The sequence below is a fragment of the Python bivittatus genome, unplaced genomic scaffold (genome assembly GCF_059951505.1).
Source record: "Python bivittatus isolate LINGU-HERP-01145 unplaced genomic scaffold, Pbiv_v1 ctg000680_np1212, whole genome shotgun sequence".
Lineage (NCBI taxonomy): Eukaryota > Metazoa > Chordata > Lepidosauria > Squamata > Pythonidae > Python > Python bivittatus.
The window spans coordinates 3,486,422-3,508,798 of record NW_028277095.1 but is presented as its reverse complement, the minus strand read 5'-3'; the positions used below and the strand labels follow the sequence as shown (position 1 = coordinate 3,508,798).

Sequence of the window (22,377 nt, the reverse complement as noted above, 5' to 3'; positions counted from 1 at the left end):
TCGTTTGTGAACATTGACGATGAAGCAATGAAAACAGGGGAGAGCAAGTATTAAATGAAATGTATCTAGCCCAAGGGATGCTATGTTCAATGGGCATGAAATGTTGGGCGACTTTCAGGGGCGAAAAACTGGAAACCAGTGTATGTGTGCATAAGATATTAATGGAGTAGAATAGCCAGGTTTATCTGGCTGGAACCACGAGCAGGGCATGCCTACTACAACCTTTTGTTGCAGATCCCACGTACTGAAAACCAGCTGAGGCTGAGTTACAATCACTTGATTTTAACGGGTTATTGATTAGCTTGAGCACTCAATCTGCTTAACCCTGTCCTGGACTGTATGAAGGAATTTTAAACCCAGACCGCCTCAGTTTGGAGCTATTTATGGTTCACTTCCCAACCACATCTGGAAGGCATCAGCTTCAGCTTCAGCAAGGCTGGTCCTGGTTCAGGGTCCAGGTGTTTTCATCTGATGCGAAAGACAAGATGGGCTCTTCACCCTATTCCCTGAACCGAAGCCAGACACACTGACAGTTGTGTCTACGTGTCAGTTCTTGACGGAACTCAGTTCTTGACCTCAGTTCCGCAGCTGGCTTGCAAGCATGGAGGTAGCACCCAGGGCTCTGTTCGCCAGTGTCTCCCGCCCCTGTCCGTCTTCAGCACGGACCACCAAGGGCAGTTTTTGCTTCCCTCTTCCTCAGGACAAAGCCACCCCTGACTGGGGCTCTTCAGCTCTAAGCCTGGGCCCACGCAATGCACGAAGCTACGGGTTCGCTAGCATTGCACAACACGAAGCCACCATCCACTTCCCCAACGCACTTGGCCACCAGTGATAGATTCCGAGCTGCGATGGAGGATTTGCAAAAGAACCAAGCTCCAGGCAGCAGCCACGTCGCCTGCGCTTAGCCTCTGGATGAGCCCCTGAAACACCATTTTGCTCCGCAAGGACCCCCTTTTCTCTCGCGCGCCCGTCTGCTTATCATCCACCCCGGTGAAGAGTTCAGAGGAGCCAGGAGGGCTGCCCTCCTACATTAGCCCCCCCGATTCTCTAGGACCTGCGCCTTGCCTCATCCCTCCCTGCTCCCGCAGAGGCCGCGCTCTGCCCCCGGCGCTTCTCAGGGACGCGCTCCGCTCCCGCTGGGGGCCTGCCGCAGCCGCCCCCGCCGCGCTGCGCTTCAGCTCCCTCTGGCGCAGCAGGCGCGCTCCCCGCCGGGCGCACCGTCTCCCGGGCCGCGCGATCCCCTCCAGCGGGAGCAGCAGAGGCGCTGCGGCTGCACTCCGGCGCGCGAGGCGGCGGGGCTGGCGGGGGGGACGGCGGTGGCCCTCGGCTCCGCCCCGATGCTCGGCAGGTCGGCTCGCGATTGGCCGAGGGGAGCCGGGAGTCCTCTCGGCCCGCCCTCCGCTCCGCGTGCCGCGCCGGAGGCTGCTCGCGCTCTGCTCGCGTCCCTTGCAGGTGCCGGCAGGTTGCGGGGCGCTGCGGACCGAGCGCCGGAGCAGCGCAGCAGCGGGCGGCCCAAGCAGAGCCGTCCCCTCTCCTGCCCTGCGGGCTTCGGGCATGGGAAGCAGCAGCAGCAGCAGCAGCAGCCGCCGCCGCCGCCGCAAGGTCTCTCCGGCGTCCTGACTGCTTTTGCGTCCAGGCTTCTCACCTGGGGACGTTGCGGGCGTTTGGGCGAGCGCAGCTCTTCGTCTGCCCCGCACCCGCCTGCCCGTTTCTGGCTCCGTCGCGCTCCCCCGCGCCGCCGCCGCCGCCACCACCACCACCACGTTGACTTCGCAGCGGTCCGGCGTCTCCTGCGGAGCCAGGTAAGGCGGCGTGGCAAGCGGGGCCGCGGGTCAAGGCTCCGGCCCCAGCTGTGGCGTTTTGGTAGCGCAGTCGCAGCCCGGCGTGGCACGCAGAGCACTTAGAGCAGCCTTCCGCCCCCTGGGGTCTTCGGGACACCAAACTCCATCATCCTCAGCCAGGTAGCGGTGGCTAACAGCCCAGGATCTCTGGAGGACAGCTTTGGACCGCCGCTCCTTGGGTGACCTTGGGCCGACGCCTTCGAGTCGGAGAGGGGGGACCTGCCACCTTCCAGAAGATTTTGGGTTCCAGGTTCATCCCGTGGGTGGTGGATGATGGTGTGGGAGTCAATGATATAGGAAGACCCTCAAGCTCCCCATCCATAGGTCAGCCTCCCTCACAAGGTTGTTGTGTGCGGTGGGGGAAGGCATGGGCAAGAGAAGAGGAAATAAGCTGTTTGGTTCTTTGAATTGTCTGGGAAAAAAGCCAGGATGTCAGTGTGATAAATAGAAATAAGATACAAGACAAGCATGTTGAAATGTACAATAAACGAACAACTTTCAAGGCAGCAAAGGGAGACGGGACAGTCAAGGGTAAGAGGCTTTCTCCTGGTGAACAGAGACTCAGCCCCCCCCCCCACATTCCTTCAACACCCCCTCCCCAACTTCTTTCTTTAGAGGAGGACCAAGGTGCCGCAGTTCAGGCAATCCGGCTGGTGTGCTTTTCTGATCAGAAGATAGGCTTGGAGGGGACACCTTTTCCGAGGATGGTTGGCAGAGAGGTGCCACTGGAGGGTGGAGAGTGCCGAAGCTCCCTGCTGCGGTCCTCCCTTCCTCAGGCAGAAGGAACTTGGCCTCAACAGATTTAGACCCAACTCGGGGGTCCTGTTTGCCCAGTGTTTGTCAAACTGTGTGGACTTCAACTCCCAGAATTTTGGAGTTGAAGTCCACACATCTTACAGTTGCCAAGTTTGACACACACTGTATTAGCCAATTTCCTGCTTACTTTGCCAGCTGCTTAATGATGGCTATTAAACCTGTCCGGTTGAATTCCATGTGGCCCCAGGGGAGGGACCTCCTCCTGGTTTCCAGTAGGAAGAAAAGCACCAAGAACTGCATCAGGGCTTTGGCAAATGCAGGCAGGAATCCCAAAATCAAGCCCTTAACAGTTATGTGCATGCACTTTTACAGACATAGAAGTGTGTACATGTGCACATAAGCAAGTTTGGTATGTGCAAATTATGGGCACGTGAGCACATGTCTGTGCTGTATGATGAGAGGTTTGCAAGCAGGAGTGCGCATCTTTGCACTTGGGCAAAGCATGTGTCATCGCGAGGTGAAAAAAAATTCTGTGCGCAGTCAGATAACTATGCATGAATGTCGATGGAGCTGTTTTATAACTGTGTGTTTACTTGCGCAGTGGTTTTACAAGTCAATACGTTGTGGTTAGAGGTCAGACGAACGTTTTGGAATCGTATCCTGGTATCATATCCTGGCTTGACTAAGAAGCTTCTGAGTGACCTTTTTCTCACTGCTTACATTGGAGTAAGTTATAGGAAGGTTTGTTTAATCGTGGCTTAGCCCGTTATGTGAAATCATTCCTTTGTAGTTTATTCAGTAAACCCTGCTGTAAAACACATGGTTCCACATAAAGTGCCTCTTTTCAGCTGAGCTGAGCCCACTGGGGTGTTGAGCAAGGAATGGGAGAAAAGGCAGACTTGAGAAAAGGTAGGATAATGTGATCGTGCAGTAAGAAGCTAGGGTTTGAACCCAGTGAAGGGACGTTGCTGGCACTCTTTCAAAATGATGGGAAATAATAACCTGAATGATTCAGTCAGTCCAAAACCTCAAGCAGGTATGACTGAATTCCAGATGAAAGAGACTTCTCCAGTCTATATAACGATGTATTGATAAGTGATGCTATTGATCTAAGAAGACCGCTAGTTTGCGTTTGGATATTGTGTTATTTCTAATGTATGTCCTGGGCTTCAAGAGTCTATGACAGTGTTGTCCAAACTTGGCCACTTTAAGATGAGTGGACTTCAACTCCCAGAATTCCCCAGCCAGCATGGCTGGCTGGGGAATTCTGGGAGTTGAAGTCCACTCATCTTAAAGTGGCCAAGCTTGGACAACACTGGTCTATGAGAATGATCCTAGAGTACTCATTTATTTATTTACCCGTCTCTGAGAACCAGAAGCTGCCCAACCCCAAAATGATTCTGGGTGGCTCACATCAAGTAAAAACAGTAAAGACAACAATGAAAAACAGCAAGAAAATCCTGTGGGTCTGGACAAACTAACTTTCTCTAATAGCAAGCACATCACCACCAGGGCTCTACAAACACCCCACCCCAAGGCCTGGGAGGACAGCTAGGTTTTGAAGGCCTTCCAGAACATCATCAGGATGGAGGCGGCACAGATCTCTGGGGGATATAATTCCAGAGGGCAGATGCTGCGACCCAGAAGGCACCCTTCCTGGCTCCCGGTAGTTGGTATTATTTGACGGAAGGGACATTCAGTGGATTGACTCCGCCCGATCTTACCGAGTGGGCAGAAACCATCAGAGATAGACTGAGAGAGAGGAATTCAAAAGTCATGGACTATAGAGGGTGTACAGGTTGAACTATGAGTAGAAGAGTCTAAATATAGCTGGGAAGGTATGCACGCATGAGGTATATATCTGGGTGCCCTTCCAAGTGGGTGATTAGGGGCTGGTATGCTAATACGAGATGTCCAGAACTGGTAGTCTGAAGATAGGTGGTCTCTTTTGAATTTAGCTGGACTCTACATCAATTCTATCTACTTCATCAATAGATCTGTATAATTTTATTGGCAACGGAATGGAAGTGTTTTGCTACTGCCTTCTTCCAAAATGATGTGGAGGGCAGTGGTTTGACCTATCAGGTCTATCCTACAGCTTTGGTATTTTCTGGTGGTCTCCCATCCCAAAATTCTAACTAGGTCCAACCTTATTTAGCTAGTTGACAACAGCCAAAACTGGCTAGGTGCTGCCATCTAGCTAGACACCAGTCAGTTGCAGGTGTATATTTAGGGCTGCAGCACATAAGCTAGGTCAGGAAGGCAGGGTTTATATTTCTTGGGCTGAAGCAGATTTGTCAACATACATTTTATAATGTAAAAATGAGGGCAGCAGGAAGACATTTGAATAGCCTCAATTAGTGAAAAATGGTATGAGGGGCAAATCAGCACTGGACCCTTCCCCCTTCTCTAATTGAGACTGTGGGCAAAGGATTACAATCAATGTCCTTGTACCACAATCCCAGGCCAGCTATTTTCTCCCTGCATCTCCCAGTCAGTTACTCAGAATAATCACATTTTAACTGTTTAATCAAGTTGTATGTTACACTACCAATCAGGCATGCAAAAATGAATTAAGTGAAAAATGCAGATTGGCTCTGATATTTGTGTGATCTCAGGCAAAGAACATATATGGGTGTGTATGCATACATGCATATTTTTACAGCATCTAAATGTTCACTTTTGAATACATTTAAGATTTCTTTTGGTGTATTTCAAGGGCATCTGTTGGGCTTGCTTTTGTATTTTTGAGCTTATGTATTACAGGTGGTTCTCGACTTATGATCATTCGTTTAATGACTGTTCGAAGTTACGATGGTGCTGAGAAAAGTGACTTATGACCAGTCCTTGCACTTACAACTGTTGCAACATACCTGCAGTCATGTGATCAGAATCCAGGTGCTTGGCAACTGGCATGTAATTATGACAGTTGCAGCATCTTGGGGTCACGTGATCACCATTTGCAACCTTCCCAGGGGGCTTCCAACAAGCAAAGTCAATGGGGGAAGCTGGATTCAATTAACTGCATGATTCACCTAACAACCACAGCAAGAAGGTTGTAAAATTGGGCGTTACTCACTTAACCGCATCGCTTAGCAACGGAAGTTCCAGTCCCAATTGTGGTTATAAGTCGAGGACTACCTGTATAGCATTGTGAAGACTGTGCCAGAAGAGATGATGATGAAGATAATTTAATGCATCCAGTTGTGTCTGGATTTGCCCCAGGGCTTATAATGCAAATTTTGTTTAAGGAGAAGGAAGAGAGAGAAAGAGTCAGGACCAACCTACTCTGCAAAAGATGGAAATACATCCACCCTTTTTTCACATGCACTCATGCCTTCTCTTTAAAACATCATCACCCCCTTACTTTTTCTATTTTTCTTTCTTGCTCTATAATACATCCATCTCTTTTCTCCTTTCACACACCCCCATCCATCCACTGTATTTCTCCTTAAATACACCATCATCCACTGCAGTACACAAGCAGATATAATTGCTCATAATCACAGCATTTGATGGGCTGGCCAAAGCGGACACCTTTTCAGAGCAAAAGCACATGCTTGCACAGCGGAGATCTCACCACAAGCCCTCCCAACCCCATCGTATTCCCGAAATGCTTCCGGAATAGAGATTAGCAACCCAGATTTAAGTCTTTACACCAGCCTTCTCCAACCTGCCAACTTGGAGATGTGTTAGACTTAATTTATATGAGGTCCTGCCCTGGCCATGCTTTCTGGGAATCCTAGAAGGTGAAGTCCAAATTGGGGAAATCCTCCCAATCAGTCACCCTGAGCAGCTGACCTGCTCCTTTCCAAATCCCTATCTTTTTTTACTGAAGTTCCTGAGGATGAGATCAGAATGTTCCAATTGCACTATGTAGGTGGAAATGAGAAGGCAGACCATGTTCTCTCCAGAAAGCAACAAAGAAATCTGTCTTCTACTGAATCAGCTCTGTCCACATTGGCCGTTACTCTCCAGGGTTTGGGGAGAGGCCTTCCCTGATCTACCTAGATGTGCTACAGATTTGCTTCTGGGATCTTGTGCATGCAAAATGGGGCGTTGCCTTTGAACCTGCTCCTCCACATGCTGGTTTGCCTAGCTGGCATCCTGTTTTTCAGATACAATGCAGTAAATCCTCTGTTTGCTGCTCTTCTGGGGTGAATGGCATTTTGTTCCCAAACGATGAGGCCACCCGCGGGCTGCTGCTTCCCTTCTTGTCCTTTTGATAGGAAAAAGCGGGCAAAAGCAGATGGAGTTGCCATCAGCGAACAGCTGCTTCTCTAGGTGGGACAGGCTGCCAATAGGGCAGGAAAGGAGGTGGGGGGACAGGAAGAAGGAAGAGAGGTGGATCATTTGGAGAGAGGTGTTGTGAAGAACCTTCTCTGAATTTCTTTTTAGATTTTTTATCCAGCCTTTATTATTTCTTATAATAAGGCAGCAAACATACCTGATACTCCTTCCTCCTCTTATTTTCCCCACAACAACCACCCTGTGAGGTGAGTTAGGCTGAGAGAGAGTGAGGGGCCCAAAGTCACCCAGCCGGCATTCATGCCTAAGGCGGGACTAGAACTCACCGTCTTCAGCCGTGTTTTGATCCACCTTTCCTCCCCCCCCACGCTGCAGCTTCGATTGTGTGTGTGCATGTGGGAATTTCACTGAACTCTGGAAGCTGTTCGTTTCAAGTGACAGTGACTCTGATGGTGCTGTGGATCCCAGGGGGAGAAGGGTATGTTCGGAGAAAGAGAGACCGTGCTGAAGTAGCACGTCTTGGCAGTCATTAGAACCCAGATCTTCTTCATCCAAGCATGCTTCCAGACAAGCTTTAATTTAATCGTTCTCCTGGAAAGTCCAGTGTCACCTTCCATTTGGAATCCTCCTGGGTTTTCCTACTGTTTTATAGCAGAAAAATGGTTAAGGGGAGGAAGATGAATAGAGCTGTCGAAAGTTTTTGTTTTTTTTAACTAGCTGCCCTAGGAACGGTCATTCTAGGACAGTGTTTCTCAACCTTGGCAACTTGAAGATGTGTGGACTTCAATTCCCAGAAATCCCCAGCCAGCCTTGTCATCTCCTCCCATTTGAATGAAGTCCCTAAAACAGGCTTCTTCCCTATCCCAATACCATCTAGTAGTGTGAGACTCCAGCTTCCATTATCCCCAGCTAGCGGGCTTTGTGAAGAGCTCTGGGTTGTCTCAGAGGGGCCCAGGGGTGTTGATGTCCCGGCAGTGCATCCTGGTCTGGCAAACGGAGGCCTGGCAAAGGGGACTTTCGGGGGCAGTTGGAGATCCAAATGTCTCTGCTTGCGTCTTGGAGAAAAGCCTTGAGGACACCTGGGTGAAGGTGCCCACGTGTGTGTGCACACATGCCTGATTTTGATATCTAAAGGGAGGACTGCCTGCCGGGGGTGGGGGGGAGTTGTGCATCTCCACGTGACAGTCAGGGATGTCGGCGTTTGGGAACACGTGAGTGATGGCAAGCAGGCGGCTGTGTGGGCTTGCTGGTGGGCTGTGTGCAGCTGAGGATCTGAATCAGACTGTTTTCTTGGCGCTGTCTCTTGGCAAGGACATTTCAACCTGATTTTCCTGACCATCCAGGGAGGTGGTATGAATACAACAGCTTGCTGTGGCAGAAGCTCGTTTCTTTTGCTTCTCCCCCTTGTACCTCTCTGGTTTGGCTCAGCACCCTGGCAAGGGAGCGGTTCAACTGCTGTGCAGACACGTCGGAGGGGAAGGGCTGGAATGTCATTTGGGAGGGGCAGCGGGCAGGACTCCAGTGACATGAGCAGTCTCCCCCCAAAACAAAACAAAGAAGAAAAAGTCGGTCCACCAACAACAGCTGGCTTCACAGCCACTTTACTTTCTTGCCTTAAGCTCCCTTCTTTGCAGTTGCTCTTAGAGCAATTTTTATTTCCTTTTCACGACCTTCCCTATGTATTCTGCTGATTCTCTCTCTCTTTTTTAATCCATTCAGTCGTGTCCATACTGGCGTGTTAATTTGGGTCACCAGCTTGGAATCTGGTGCTCTTCCTCTGAGAACAAAGGGATGTCTCTAAGCTGGTTTGTCAAGCCACCAAACATGCACAGAAAGCCCCAGAGCCAGAAGTAGCACTACTTTTGCAGAACTTCTCTTCTGCCAAGGTTTTCTCCACATGTGTTGAACCAGAAACTGCCATCGTTCCTAGGCAGCATGGGTTGGGGTAAGGAGAGATGGAGTTGAAAACATCTGGAAGACACCAAAGTGGGAAGGTTTTCTGGTTGGAAAAGAGATGATGAAGAGGGGGACATGATAGAGATCTCACAAAAATATAAACAGCAGAGAGGATCAAAGGTATGAGCCTTCATCTCTCATAAAAATGAGTTTTGGAATTAGGGGGATTGGGACAACATGAATATTTGATAGCATACGCTATCATATATGTGAAAGGACCACATGAATATTTGATAGCATACGGTGCTACAAGTTTTCTGTGGCACCTGAAGGAAAAAGATACAAATTGTAATTTAAATCAATTTTGACTAACCATTAGGAAGAATTTTTCGAGTGTACGCATCAGCTATTTGATAATGTGGGATGGTAAAGGTGTCTGGTATAGCAGAAGTCAAAAGATTCAGAACATCAGAACCCAGAAGTATTCCAGCTGTAGAATGAGGTCAGTTGAGGCTTTTGTCCCAGAAGTTCCCGATTTCCTACTCAAGTTCAGCTGATGATTCTCAGGCTGGGTTACACTGCTGTCTTCTTAAGGTGCTTTGCCAAGCAATATGGAAGTCTCCACCTTTCCACTTTCTGATGCTCAGTTCAGAGATGGTTGTACTTTTGTGGCCATGGTAGTCACATCTGTGTTTCAGGATCTAACTCCAAACGTACCCAGTCAGGAGCAGCAGAAGACAACTCTTCCAAGATCTCAGAGCTGGTCCCTGGTGCCTCAGGGATTCTGGTTTCAATATTTTTTAATTTTCATTCAGCCTAATTACTGCTTCTGAGGAACAGTCATTGTCTTCCAAAGAAGAGCCTTTGAGGGGCCTTGCAAGCTAAAGACTGTAGCTCTGACACTGAGGATAAGAGGCATGATAACATCATTGTTCCCCTCTGTATACATCCATTTTTCTCTTGTCCACTCTCCCCATTACACACTGAGGTAGTTCAAATGTTCAACATGAACTGGCCTGTCATAAACTTTGCCAAAGTCTAACTTTGCCTTCAGGTGCTCTCTGTTACCTGGGGAGGAAGACATCCTGGTTACTATAATGGTGCCCAGATTGTAGAACTCTTCTCCCCTGAAGGCCCAATTAGCTTTTTCACTGCTGGCTTTGAGTCAGACTGTAAAGATCTGTTCATTCCTGTTGCACCAGCATAATCTATCTGTTGTTTATGTCTCTGTTCTGGTGTAATTGCTGTTTGTTTATTTACTGTATTAATTTACACTGTAGATACTGTTTTCTCATCTAGGCCAGGGTTGGACTGGACAACACTTTCTGTAATCTGGCATGACAAGAGTTCATAGGACACTGTCTTATACGGAATGAGATTCTTTGATTCATCTACATAACTATTGCTAATCCAGGCAGGCAGTGATTTTCTAGGAATTCAGGCAGATGACACAAAGTTAGATGGAGAACCAATACTCTAGAATATAGAATTACAATTCAAAGTGACCTTGAAAAGGTTGAAGAGAACAGCTGAAACGAACGCATTGAAATTGTAGAGACAAATTCAAAATTCTTCAGTTAAGTAGCAAAAAGAAAATGCGTGGGTACAGAAGAGGAATACCCATCTTGGTTAGGGTTGTATGAGAAAGATCTTGGAATAAATGTTGATTAAGGAGAATATGAGCTAAAGTGTGATGTGGCTGCAAAAAACACAAGTACAATTTTAGGCTGCATCAACAGTAGTATAATTTTCAAACCACAGGAAGTAATGATGGTTCATTCTTATTTATTCTGCTTTGTGAGATCCCACCTCAAGTGGTGTTTCCGATTCTGGGCACCAAACTTTAAGAAAGATTCTAAGAAACTGGAGCAGGTCAGGAGAGAGCAACAACAATAATCCAAGGTAGTGTTTCTCAACCTTGGCAACCGTAAGATATCTGGACTTCAACTCCCAGAATTCCAGGCATCTTAAAGTTGCCAAGGTTGAGAAACACTGACCCAAGGACTAGAAATTAAGTCCTGTGATTAAAGGAGCTGGGAATGCTTAACCTTGAGAAAAGACTGTGGTGATTTGATAGATCTTTTTAAAATCCTTGAGAAGTTCTCTATCATTTTTTTAGTGCAGGACCAGAATAATGAATTTTAAGTGACAGGAAGGCAGTTTGCAACTGAAAATTAGCAGAAACTTCCTAACATAAGAGCCATCCAACAGTGGAATTCGTAAACCAGAGAAGTGATGAGTGCCCTTTCACTTGATGAGTTCAGGTGAAGAGTAGACTTGTTTAAGATGAGTTATCTTGGACTCCTGCAAATGAACAGGTGGTTGGGCTCAATGACCCTAATGGCTCCTTCCAATTCTAGCATTCAAAAGTATTCTGATCTCACCTGAAGAGGCCAGGCATTAAAGATGAACCTTCTGGATGCAAAGCAGTTATTCTTTCCTAGGCCAGAACCTCAGATGTGGTCTATCATATTCAGGGGCACCAGTTTATGGAAGACTATATCCCATAATGAGCAAGGTTTCTATCACTGCCTCTCCTGGTATACAATGCCATGAAGATGTGTTGGACCTCAGTTCCCACAATTCCCCTGTCAGCATGGCCAACAACTGGAGATTATGGGGGTTCATCCCGTTCATCTGGAGAAACCAGATCAGGGAACAGGTAGCTGAAAAATCCATCACCAATATATTGTCTTCTGTGCGTACATTTTTTCTTCTAAGTTGGGATTTGTAAGCACTTACTAACTTATCACATGTCCAAGGATGTTATCCTAGCTGAATTGTCAGCTGCATGTTCCCCAAGTCATGCTTATTAATTGGGCCTCAAGGGATCAGAATGACTTAGCTATTGCTGCTGGAATAGAGCAGCTTATCTTGATTTTTAGCATCTTCTCAGCACCATTGAGTGAGGGCCAGAACCTGTAGCAACATTCCTTCTGGAGCCAAACTTCAGGATATTGCAAGCTGTTCTGTGGTATACTCTGCATGAGTGATGGAAGACCTGAAGCCACACTGAGAAGGCAGTGGTGAAGTGTAAATGCTCTTGTGCTTTTGATGTCAGGGAAGAATATGATACCTCAAAGGTGTCCAGGTTCTTGTTTTGGCCCAGAATTTCCTTGGGGGATTAAAAGCAATTGAGTCAAGATTCCCATTATTGGGTCGTGCACCATATGAATGATTGTAAGATAGCTGTTTGCTTGCCATTGAGTTGGATGAATCCAAAGAATGTGATGCCAAGCCCTGAAAATGCACTATTGGAATAGATCTGTTTTTCCTTCAGCTGAACTTTGTGCTCCAACAGAGGTGAGAATACATTGGCTTTCTCAAGCATTTCCAACAGAATTCTCTTTCTGGCTTAAAGGAGATTACCTTATAGAACTTCCCTCCAATGTGTCTTGGTGAAAAAGGAGCCAGCTCATTGCTCTCGCCAGCATTCACACTTTGCTGAGCAGTTTTCCTCCATGTCAAGAACCCCTCCCAGATTACCAAGCTCTGTCAGCCTTCAACAATGGCACATTTAACACCCACATGTTCACCCAATCATCACTTGCTTCGCTCCTTTGAGTCAGACTGGAATCTGAAACATCTCTTGTACACGAGTACCAGCCACCTGCCTGCAACTGTCATTCTTGAAATGGGGAGTGCTTCAGGGCAGGAACTTGGTCAGGGTGGAATCTGGGGAGGGAGGCCACCAAAATTCCTCACCTAGTCATCTGGCCATTGCATCAGAAAGCACTTCCTTTCTTATCTTATTGAGATCACGATTGCAGTTCCCAGCAGCCTGGTAGCATCCCCTCATAAGCATGGAGGAACTGAACAATTCATGCAGCCTATGAAAATTTACACTGATGTGCTGATTTAATACATATTTTGAAATATATTTTGTAGCATCATATTTATTCATTATCTACATTACTGCTACACATTTCAGAAAGAGATTCCTAGGTAACTTAGAGCTTATACATTTGAAACCAGCTGCTATATTTAAATTCATTCAAAAACCATGTGGTAAAAAAAAAAACAGTTGAATGCCCCCTCTAAAATGAAGCAAAGTAGTAATCTGACTTCCATAAGGAAAGCGTTCCACACTTGCAGTCTTGCCATAAGGAAGGTCCTATCCCAGATCTCCATCAGCTTGAGTTTTATAACTTACAAAAGGGTTTCCGAACCCTCTGAGGGCTCTGGTCTTCTGGGGAGGTTCATATGCAGAAAGTATCCTTTTAGATATCCTAACTCCTAGAACAGAGGTGGAGAACCTGGAGCCCTCTGATACTGATGAAATGCAAACTCTCAGCAGCAGCTGTTGCCACCACCCTGGCCACAGGGGAGATATGTTGGCGATTGTAGTTCACTTGCCACTGCCGGTAGTTCAGGGCAGAATGCATAAGGACACATGCCTTACGTTGTATCCTGGAAACAAATTAGAGTCCATATAATTGGTGCAACACCAGTGAAATACAATCAACAAAGGGGTTGCCCCAAATCACTAATTCATTAGCTAGATCAAGGTAAGCCAAAAAAAAAAAAAAAAGAGCCCAGCTATGTGGTAGCATCTAGCTGACTTGGCTGATCTTGAAAGGCTAAACGGGGTTGGACATGTTGGACTTGGATTGGAGACCGCTAACAAATCCCAGGATGGTAGGCTAGACAGAGAAGGTGAAAAACATCCCAGGAGAAGACAGTGGTGAATCACTTCCATATTGCTGCTAAGAAGGCAAGCTGGATGTGGTGGGCTACCATCTTGGTTGGCTTCAAAAAAAGGAAGTTGTGGAAGTCATGGGGATCAGTGGCTATTAGCCTTAACGGCAGTGGGACTGCCTCTGAGGGCCATCTGCTGGGAGACTAGTGGGCTCCCTTGTACGGTTGGTTGGCCACTGTGAGAACAGACTGCTGGACTAGATGGAACAGAGGTCGGATCCAGCCTAAGAGCATAAGAACTTAGAATCGAGTTTGATTCTAAGACTGGAAATAATTATGTGGCAGAAGGGATAAGAAGCAGAGCAGCACAAAGTAAACTCACCCTAACTGCTCCTCTGTAACCAAAGGGGATGTCTTGTGGAGGGGAGAGGAGGTTTGGTTCTGAACAACTGTACTGGCTTACCTTCCAAAAATTAAGCTTTGGACAAAAAGCTTGGCAGGTTCAGATGGGAGACCAAGATCCTTAATGCCCAATCTGCTTAAAGCTTTCAGGACTGAGGCAGCATGCCTTAAAGCTACCCCCTGAGTCCATGGCAGAGGAAAAACAAGGTGAACAAACACACCTTTTGCTCACACCCTTAGATGTAATCTAAGAGCTGTGGATCTTTTTCATAGTAGCCATTCAGTGCTGGAATATCCTTCTGGAATATCAATGCTCTTTTCACACTTTCTTTCTTTTAGTCCGATGTACGTTACTGCTGCAGTACTGTGTATATAAGTCATTTAACCTCTGTGATATTTTTAGATCGTCTTTAAATCTGTTGCTTTATTATGTAGCATTTTATTTGAGTGAGATGGATTTTAGACTTTTTTTTTTTAATTGTCAAACAAAGCTTAGAAAGAAAGAATGAATAAATGCCGTTCTGCTGAAGGACAAACAAGAAACCGTATACCCCGTTGCTCCTTAGACAAGTCTAAAGATGATGAGATGGCAGGCATTTTTCAACAAATTGTTGCAAGTAGCACGTTCATGTTGGCATTCTGGACAGCCAGCCATGTCCCTTTTCAAGATATTCTGTTCCTCTTGTTTTTCTGCTTCCCCCTCAACAGATACTCAGGGTTCTGTGGCCAGGAACACTCGGTTCCCATTGAACTGAGTTTTTTCTTCTCTCTTACAATGATTTTTTTCTAAAGGTGTGAGATTTGTTTTGTTTGCTTTGGGGGAAGGTTCTCTTGCACACTTAGGATAACCTGCAGAGCTGCCAAAGAGCTTTGGAAGTATCCAGTTCAGACCTCCCCCAAAAGTGGTCTGGGGTACAAGGAGGAAGAGAGAGAGAAAAAAAATGTGCTGGAGGGGAGGAGAGAGAAAAATGGGTGGACCCATCACTTGTTTTATTTATTTATTATTTATTTATTCAATTTATAAAGCCACCCATCTTAGACCAGTAACTCTGGGCAGCTAACAATAATAATTGTTTTGGCTCTGGCTCCATCCAGCATACACAATGTGATCCCCTATAGATGACTCCTTTGAGTATTTTCCCCCCAGTAGACAAACGGTTGTCAGTGTGTGGTTTGGGCAGAGCCCATGGGCATGCAAGCCAAGGATGGTAACAAATCCAGCATCAGGAGTCTCCTTCCAATGTACTGTTCTGCTTAGCATTCAGTGTGAGGCATTTTGTCACACACAGTAATTGTATGGACTTTTGCTTTCTCCAGCTCCTTCCATTTCCTTCCCTCCTGACATAGGTTACAAGCAATGAAATGGGTACATATGCAGGAAGAACTTTCTCCTGCTAAGCTATCAACCAGCTAAGACAGAGGAGAACCCAGCTCTAAGCTTTTGCTGAACCTGCTTTGGTTTCATAGGATATTGCCTTGGACAACTTGTCAACAAATGTTACGTAACTAAGTTTCAGTGAAAAATGCAGAGGTGGGCACTGAAGCGTGTATTAAACAAAGCTTAAAGAATTAAAGCTCATTGTTACTTTACAAAGAAAAATCCGATGGTTACGTGAACACATGGTATTGTTTTCTTGGCAACAGTGCTGTATGGAGATACCTTGCCATTGTCTTTCTCCAGAATGTTTTCTCAACTTCCCAGTTCTAGTCTACAGTCTAGGATTTTGTGGTGGTCTCCCATCAAAATACTAACTGGGCCTAATTCAGTTTTTTTAACATCAGCCAATTTTGGCTAGGTTCTATCACAACCAGCTATGCTATTGTTGCTTTCCTGCACATAGAAATAGCCTGGACTTTGAGGTGGTTTGCCAAAGGTGGATTGGCAGTTCTGGCCCATCAGAAGCTGTTGGACTACAAATTTCATCAACCCCAGCCAGCATGTTTGACAGTAAGGGGTGGGAGCCATGATCTATCTCTAGTATACTATGCTTATGGTAGCAGTGTGGAGATTAGTTCTAGAGGCACCTCTCATGGTCTAAAACCCCATATTTATAGAGCCATAAGATAAAGTTAAATCATGCGTGCCTTTTTGTGCATCAAAGCCACAGAATGCACTACAAATGCAATAAAAATATATTTAATTTGCTAATGGGGCAATCCTGGGCTTGCTTAAATGAGCGTTGGTAGCTGATGGCTGCTAGCTATTGACCACAGCCTTCCTCAGTCTAGTCTGCAGATGTGTTGAGGTAGTCTTGTAATTCCTACAGGTCCCTCAAAGTAGTGCCTTTGTACTGAAGATGTGTGGGAGCCATTAAGAAGATGAAATATAAAAGATACAGGACATAGAAACTGGTTTGAGAAGGAGTCTTGCGAGGTGCAAAGACGTGATACTGCTTGGGAAACTAATGGAGACCACCATGGTGAATCTAGATGTTTACTAAGGATTAATATAAATTCTTCTACCACTCAAGGAAGTGAGGAATGAAAAATTGAGCAAGACATGTTTTTCAGATTCTGTCAACTTATGGCCAGGAGTGGCAGGACCTTATTTGTAAAGGGCAACCACTACAAATACCAGCATGGATTGTAGTTGAAAGAAGTAGCAGCCAATAGCTACTTGGAGTGGGTGGAAATCATGCCAAATATACATAGCTTTCCAGCCAACACCACTAAGTAAAAGGTATGGGGCGGAGACAGCAGTTCATGCACACAAATGGTTCTGCTGGGTTTCTGCAACTGTGAATTATGCAGGTTACTTCTAGAGCTTTGTTTGATCATTGGGCTTCACTTCTGCTTCCTTTGAGACAGAAGCAGTGAGTTAAGTGTCAGATATGGGCCAGATGAATGTAGGTTTCAAATCTCTGCTCAGTGAAGAAGCCCGTGAGGAGAATAATCCTCCTTCAGTCTGGTCTCCAGATGTGTTGAGGTCAGTCTCATAATTCCTACAGGTCCCTCAAAATAGTGCCTGCGTATTGAATTTTTCTTCTCAGTATGAAATCTAATGTGACTTCCTTCAGGTTCTAGAGGATAGAGATGGGCAGGGTGTCCAATCCAGAATCGCTTAGCTTTAGCAAAGGTCCTAAAACAACTTTGTTTTTTAAAACTGTATTTTCAGGTAAGTAACAATCCCTTTGCATTTGGGCTTTTATATCCCTGATTCCGATTACATGGATTTTTTTAACCTCCCCATGTTTCAACAGCTTCAGGGCTTGCTACAGCTGGAAGGCTGTGATTATGGACATTTCTGACTGATTATTATTATTCTTTGCTCCTTGAGCATTCAGTTTCTTGCTGATAACCTGATACATCCAATTGTTCCCTCCCTTTCATTAAAGACGTGGAGCTCTGCAATTTTCTGTTTAAAGATGGGCCTGTGAGAGCCCAGATAAGACTTGGTTTAGCTCTCTGCTAAGGCTGATGCTTTTCCTCTTGCAGCTTAGTGGCTATCACAAAGGGATAAACCCTCTGATGGGTTTATTAGACCAGCAGAAGGTTAAGTTCCAATCAGCCGAATTCTGTCAGAAAAAAGCAAGCATGGGGCTGCCAGCAAGATAACTGTAAATACAGGGCCTTTCTTTTCTGAGCACAAAAGGAGCCATCACAAGGGGAAGCCATTTGACAGGGAAAAGCTGTAATCCATGTTGCAGGAGCAGCAATTCATGAGATGAGAAGAAAGGAGAGGAAAAGAGGAGAAAGTTGAAGGGGGAAAGACGAATCTCTAAGGAAACAAGAGGAAATGGGGGACGTTTTGACTCAGGAACATGGGAGACAGACACAATGAATTTACAGGATCATGGATGTACTGTAATTAGAGCCAAGATAATAGTGGAACAAATATCCAGTGGGTGAGGTGAAGGTGGCCTGCATCACCTTTTGGGATAGTCCTTTCCATGACTGTTTTTAGAAAGATATGATGGGGTGTGATTTGGGGTTCAAGCAAGATCAACTCTGGATTGGTGGAGATTCTTTGGTGGACAAGTGATAACGGTCAGGAGCTGCAGAGGGATGTGGAGATGATCTTGAAGGAGGATTTCCACAGCCCTTAGGTAGATACCAGCTTAGCCCTGGGAGTGAGAAACTCAAGACTGCCCTGCCTTGATTCTCTTTGGTATAAAAGGTGGGGAGGGGACCATGCAACAACAAAAAAGATTTCCAATAGTCCTTGTGGCGTCTTTTTCCTGACCTGGGCTACTCAGAGGACTTTCCAGGAGCAGAAATAGTGTTGTAAGCAGTGCCAATGATTGTAGGAGGCCATCCTAATTTCTCTGTGAGAGTTGATTGCAGGCAACGTGGGGAACATAAAGCTATGTCCATAGGTTTCAGAGTTGCAGAATTGTTGTGTTCAGACAAAACACTGGATCACAAACTAGCCAATGTTTTCCTAACGTGTTGTATTAGCCCAGCTCATGTGGTCATTTTATGGCTCAGTGTATTGTGCAAACCCAGGTAACTAGATTAATTGAAGAATCATATTTAAGCAAAACATGTCATGTGAATGAAGCCAATATACATTTCCTTGCTTCCAAAAATGTGAAATCTTGCTATATGCTATAAGTGTTTCTCAACCTTGGCAGCTTTAAGATGGGTGGACTTCAACTCCCAGAGTTCCCCAGCTACCATGGCTGGCTAGGGAATTCTGGGAGTTGAAGTCCACCCATCTTAAAGTTGCCAAGGTTGAGAAACACCATGCTATATGCTGTGGTACGTGAAATCTACCATGCAGGTACATTGTTATTAACTCCCATGGTCTAAACTCTTGTTCAAATTAAGCATCGCACGTATCTTGTTGCAATGTCTCTTATGGAAAAGCCAAGGAACAGTCTCCAATATGGCTGGAAACTTTTAAATGCTAGCCCAAAATGAAGAAGACGGTCTTTAACTAGCTTTACTGTAATTTCATCTCCCCAGGAAAACATGGGTGTTGCAGTTGTGTGAGCAGGCTCTGACTCCTTAAGCAATAATGCTCAATATCTTCATCCCCTTATAATTTCCAGGACTCCTTTAGTGATGCCAGACCAATTACACCCATACAATATTCGCAGGAATAGTGAAAATACAATCAGCTATCAGGCTTCAGGAGTCTCATTGCAATTTTCCTCTCCAGCTCTCATCAAATAAATTGTCTGGGACCAAAAGAATGTGGTCCAAGATGTAATCCACAACTACACAGTTGCTAGAAGAGGAAAAATAAGGAGAAGGAACCCTGGGAAATTACTCATCCAACGCCTCTCGCCTAGAGGCAGGGGGTGGATAGGCTTGTCTCCTTCGAATAGGAGCCTCACCCCATCAAATCAGTCCCTTTTGTTGAAATAATGTTATGTATAAAGCCAGAGTGATCAAACGGTTGGGATGAATGGAGGCTGAATGCTTTCCCTTCATTGCTGTGACTTTAATTTTGAAGTCACTTCCCCGAACCAGATCTGCATCTTTCTTCCAACCTGCACCCTGGCCCATGGCTTTAGTCACATTCAGTTGGAATGGAAAGTGCCTAGCTCTGCATTAATTTTTGCTAAGAAACAGGGGCACAATATTGGGTTTAAGTTTCCATTTCATTAAGATCTCTAATGAATACAAGCTGCTCTGCGCTCCGTAAGACTGTTAGTCATCTAGCCCGGCATTGTCAGTTCTGAGCAGCAAAAGTTCGGCAGATTCTTGGGTAGAAAGAAGGTTTCCCTATAATTTGCTGTCCGGACTTCTTAATTGGAAATGCAACCGATTGAACTAGACACCCACTGGTGAAAAACCTATGCTTTACCACTGAGCTGTGGTTTTCTTCTAAGACTGAATTCTTGGCCAGGGAAACCCATAAAAGTGTCAGAAGGACTGGCCATACATTCAAATAATGATCTTCTTGCAAATGCAGATCAGTGTAATTAAATGTAAACGAATCCACATTGATATATAGAGCTTCTCTATTTAAATTGCAGAAAGGGATCATGAAAGAGCATGTTGATAAAATAGATTCAGCCACAGAGGATCATTTTTTAAAAAGATGCATCCTCCATGAATAACTTTCTGCAAAGAGAGATCGCACTTCAAGCTAGACCTTTAGCTTAAAAATTCTTTATTATGCCACATTTTTACTTGGAGGCCAGATTTTTTAATCTAGCGGTATGCATAGTTCCCATATTACACTTCCCTGGCTCAGGAGTGGGTAGTATGTAGTGGGAATACTGTATCAAAAAGCGGTCAACTGACAGCTAACTCCATGAAGGTTCGATTTAATTCTGAGCAGACCCTGTCTTGCATAGGTCAGCTGTATCATGAGGACACCATGACTCAAGGAATTGCTTCATTTGGCCCACTTCGTCCTCCAAGAAAAATAGCTGCAGAGAAAGAGCAGTTGAAAAAAACAAGACTCTCTCTGTAGTGAACTCCTGGCCAAGGCACAGTTACCCCAAACACAACTTTCAAAAACTAATTGGTTTCCAAGCCCAAGGCAATGGATGGGCAAGAATCTGGAAATCTATATTCTCTCATTCTTAAATTTTTGACCAAGTTAGTGTGATTGTACGAGAACCACCAATAAGGAGACTTGACTGGAGCAGGTTGTATGTATAGGCCCTTTTGTCCTTGATCATATATGATGCTTGACATACAAGGATACATATGCAACTGACACACACACACACACACACATATATATATATAATACTTCGGCCAGTGCTTGAGGTGTACATACAGAAATTTCACTTTTATAGTTAAACCAAGCTGCCCAAAATAGAAAGGAGATATTATGGAGGAACATTAGGTAGGAGGGGAGTTAAAAAGAGATTAAAATACAGATATTATAAAATACAGTGGAGTCATGCGCACTGATGATGTTATCTAACTGGGTAGTGAAATGTCTGCAAGCAAACAACCAAGCTCAGAGAGCACCAAGGACTCCACAGTTCAACCTTAAGCTACGTATATTCTCTTCTATGAGATACTATGTGTTTCATAAGAGGTTTCAGGTTGATTCTCACCATTAGTGCAGTAGGCAAAACTCAGTAGGTAGCAAAGCTAAATCAATCAATCAATAAGATCAATAAGATCTTATTGATCAATTTATGTATTGATACTCTGAGGGTTCTATATGGCAAATAAAATTAGCCAGTCTTCCCCAAGTTCCCATACTTTTGTCTGGGAGTGAGGGTTGCTCTTCTCCTCTGCACTGGTGAGAACATGCCTGGAGTACTCTGTACAGTTCTGGGCACCATCTTTCCTGAAGCACATTGACAGATTAAAACAGGTTCAGAGGGGAGCAACCAAGTTGATACAGGGACTTGATGACGTGCTTTATGAGGACAAGCTAAAGGAACTTGGATGTCAGTCTGGAGAATCAACTAAAGGAAAACATGATAGCTGTGTTCAGGGACTATGCCATAAGGAAGATGATCAGGTACTATTTTCCATTGCCCCAGTAACTACGATCAGGAAAAATGGCTTTAAGTCTGAGCTAGATTTTTCTTAAATAAAGGAAGAACTTCCTGTCAATAAGTTCTACACCACTGTGGAACAATCTGTCTATAGAGGCTTTGAGTTCTCCATCCTTTGGGATTTTAAAGAAGCGTCTTTAAAGAGGACAGCCACCTCTTCTAGATGGTGTATTGGTTTCCCTACAGACGCTTCTACTAGATAATCCTTCTGATCCCTCCCAACTCCATAATTCTACAATTCTCTGATTTATCCTGGTTAATACTCAATAAATATGTTTTTTCTGCCTTTGCATAAAAAGCCTTCTGGATCCTATAATCAAGATATTTCTGACATACCTCAAGAATAATAGTGTTGCTTAGCTCCCTAGTAAAAATCTTGACATGGTTCCACCATCTTGGTAGTTTGTCAATTTGACATTTGCTGTTCCATTTCTCCCTCATTCTTAGACCCAGACAATGTATATGGGAAATGCCACCTGTGAAGCCAAATTAGCAATGTCAAAAGCCAGGTCCTAGAATATCTTTCCCCAACTTAAGCCACGGGCATTGCCCCGGCATAGCCATCACGGAGATTTCTAAACGGTGGGCACCAAGCTGGGAAAGTGTCTCCCAGAAGATCAGCTGAAGAAAAGAACCTTAATTATTGGATCTGACCCTACCACTATTTCCAATACAGATGTTTAAGGAAATCTGACTCAGCCAGAAGGTTGCAATATTACTTTATCACTAGCCATGGATACCATTTGGTCTCCTATGCTTGGGTGGTAAGTCCTGTTATGAACAATTTACAACACTGCTTCTTTCCCTTCTCCTGAGCTTAACCGCTTCATTCTACTTCAGATGGGGAAAGAGTGTCTTGCACTGGCCTTCTTCATTGCGCTGGTACTCTTGAGCACTTGTTTCTGGAGAGCAAATAGCAGTCTCCTGTTGTTTACTTCTCTTCAGTCGCTTTTCACCTTTTAAAGCCCTGCCTCCGGTCTAATGAGATTACTTCATTTATCATCTACAGTATATAGCACTCTGCAAGCCCAACAGGATTCCTCTGCACTGTGATAAGCAGAAATTAGCTAGCGAAACCAACTAATCCTGGCGTGAAAATTCAGCGACTGACAAAATGCTATCATTTTGTTGGTTTATGTCTGTTAAGAGGCTGTTAAAGATGCAAGTTTGCAAGA

The 22,377-nt window shown here is 45.1% G+C and overlaps 1 protein-coding gene across 1 annotated transcript in view; it reads left to right on the top strand.

The window, feature by feature from the left end:
* The first annotated feature begins 1,629 nt into the window (after nt 1–1,629).
* PHYHIP (phytanoyl-CoA 2-hydroxylase interacting protein) overlaps nt 1,630–22,377 on the top strand; it is a 39,366-nt gene continuing 18,618 nt past the window's right edge. The window contains exon 1 of the mRNA XM_088151943.1: nt 1,630–1,802. The gene's annotated coding sequence lies outside the window, so the exon portion shown is untranslated. The remainder of the gene's footprint in view (nt 1,803–22,377) is intronic.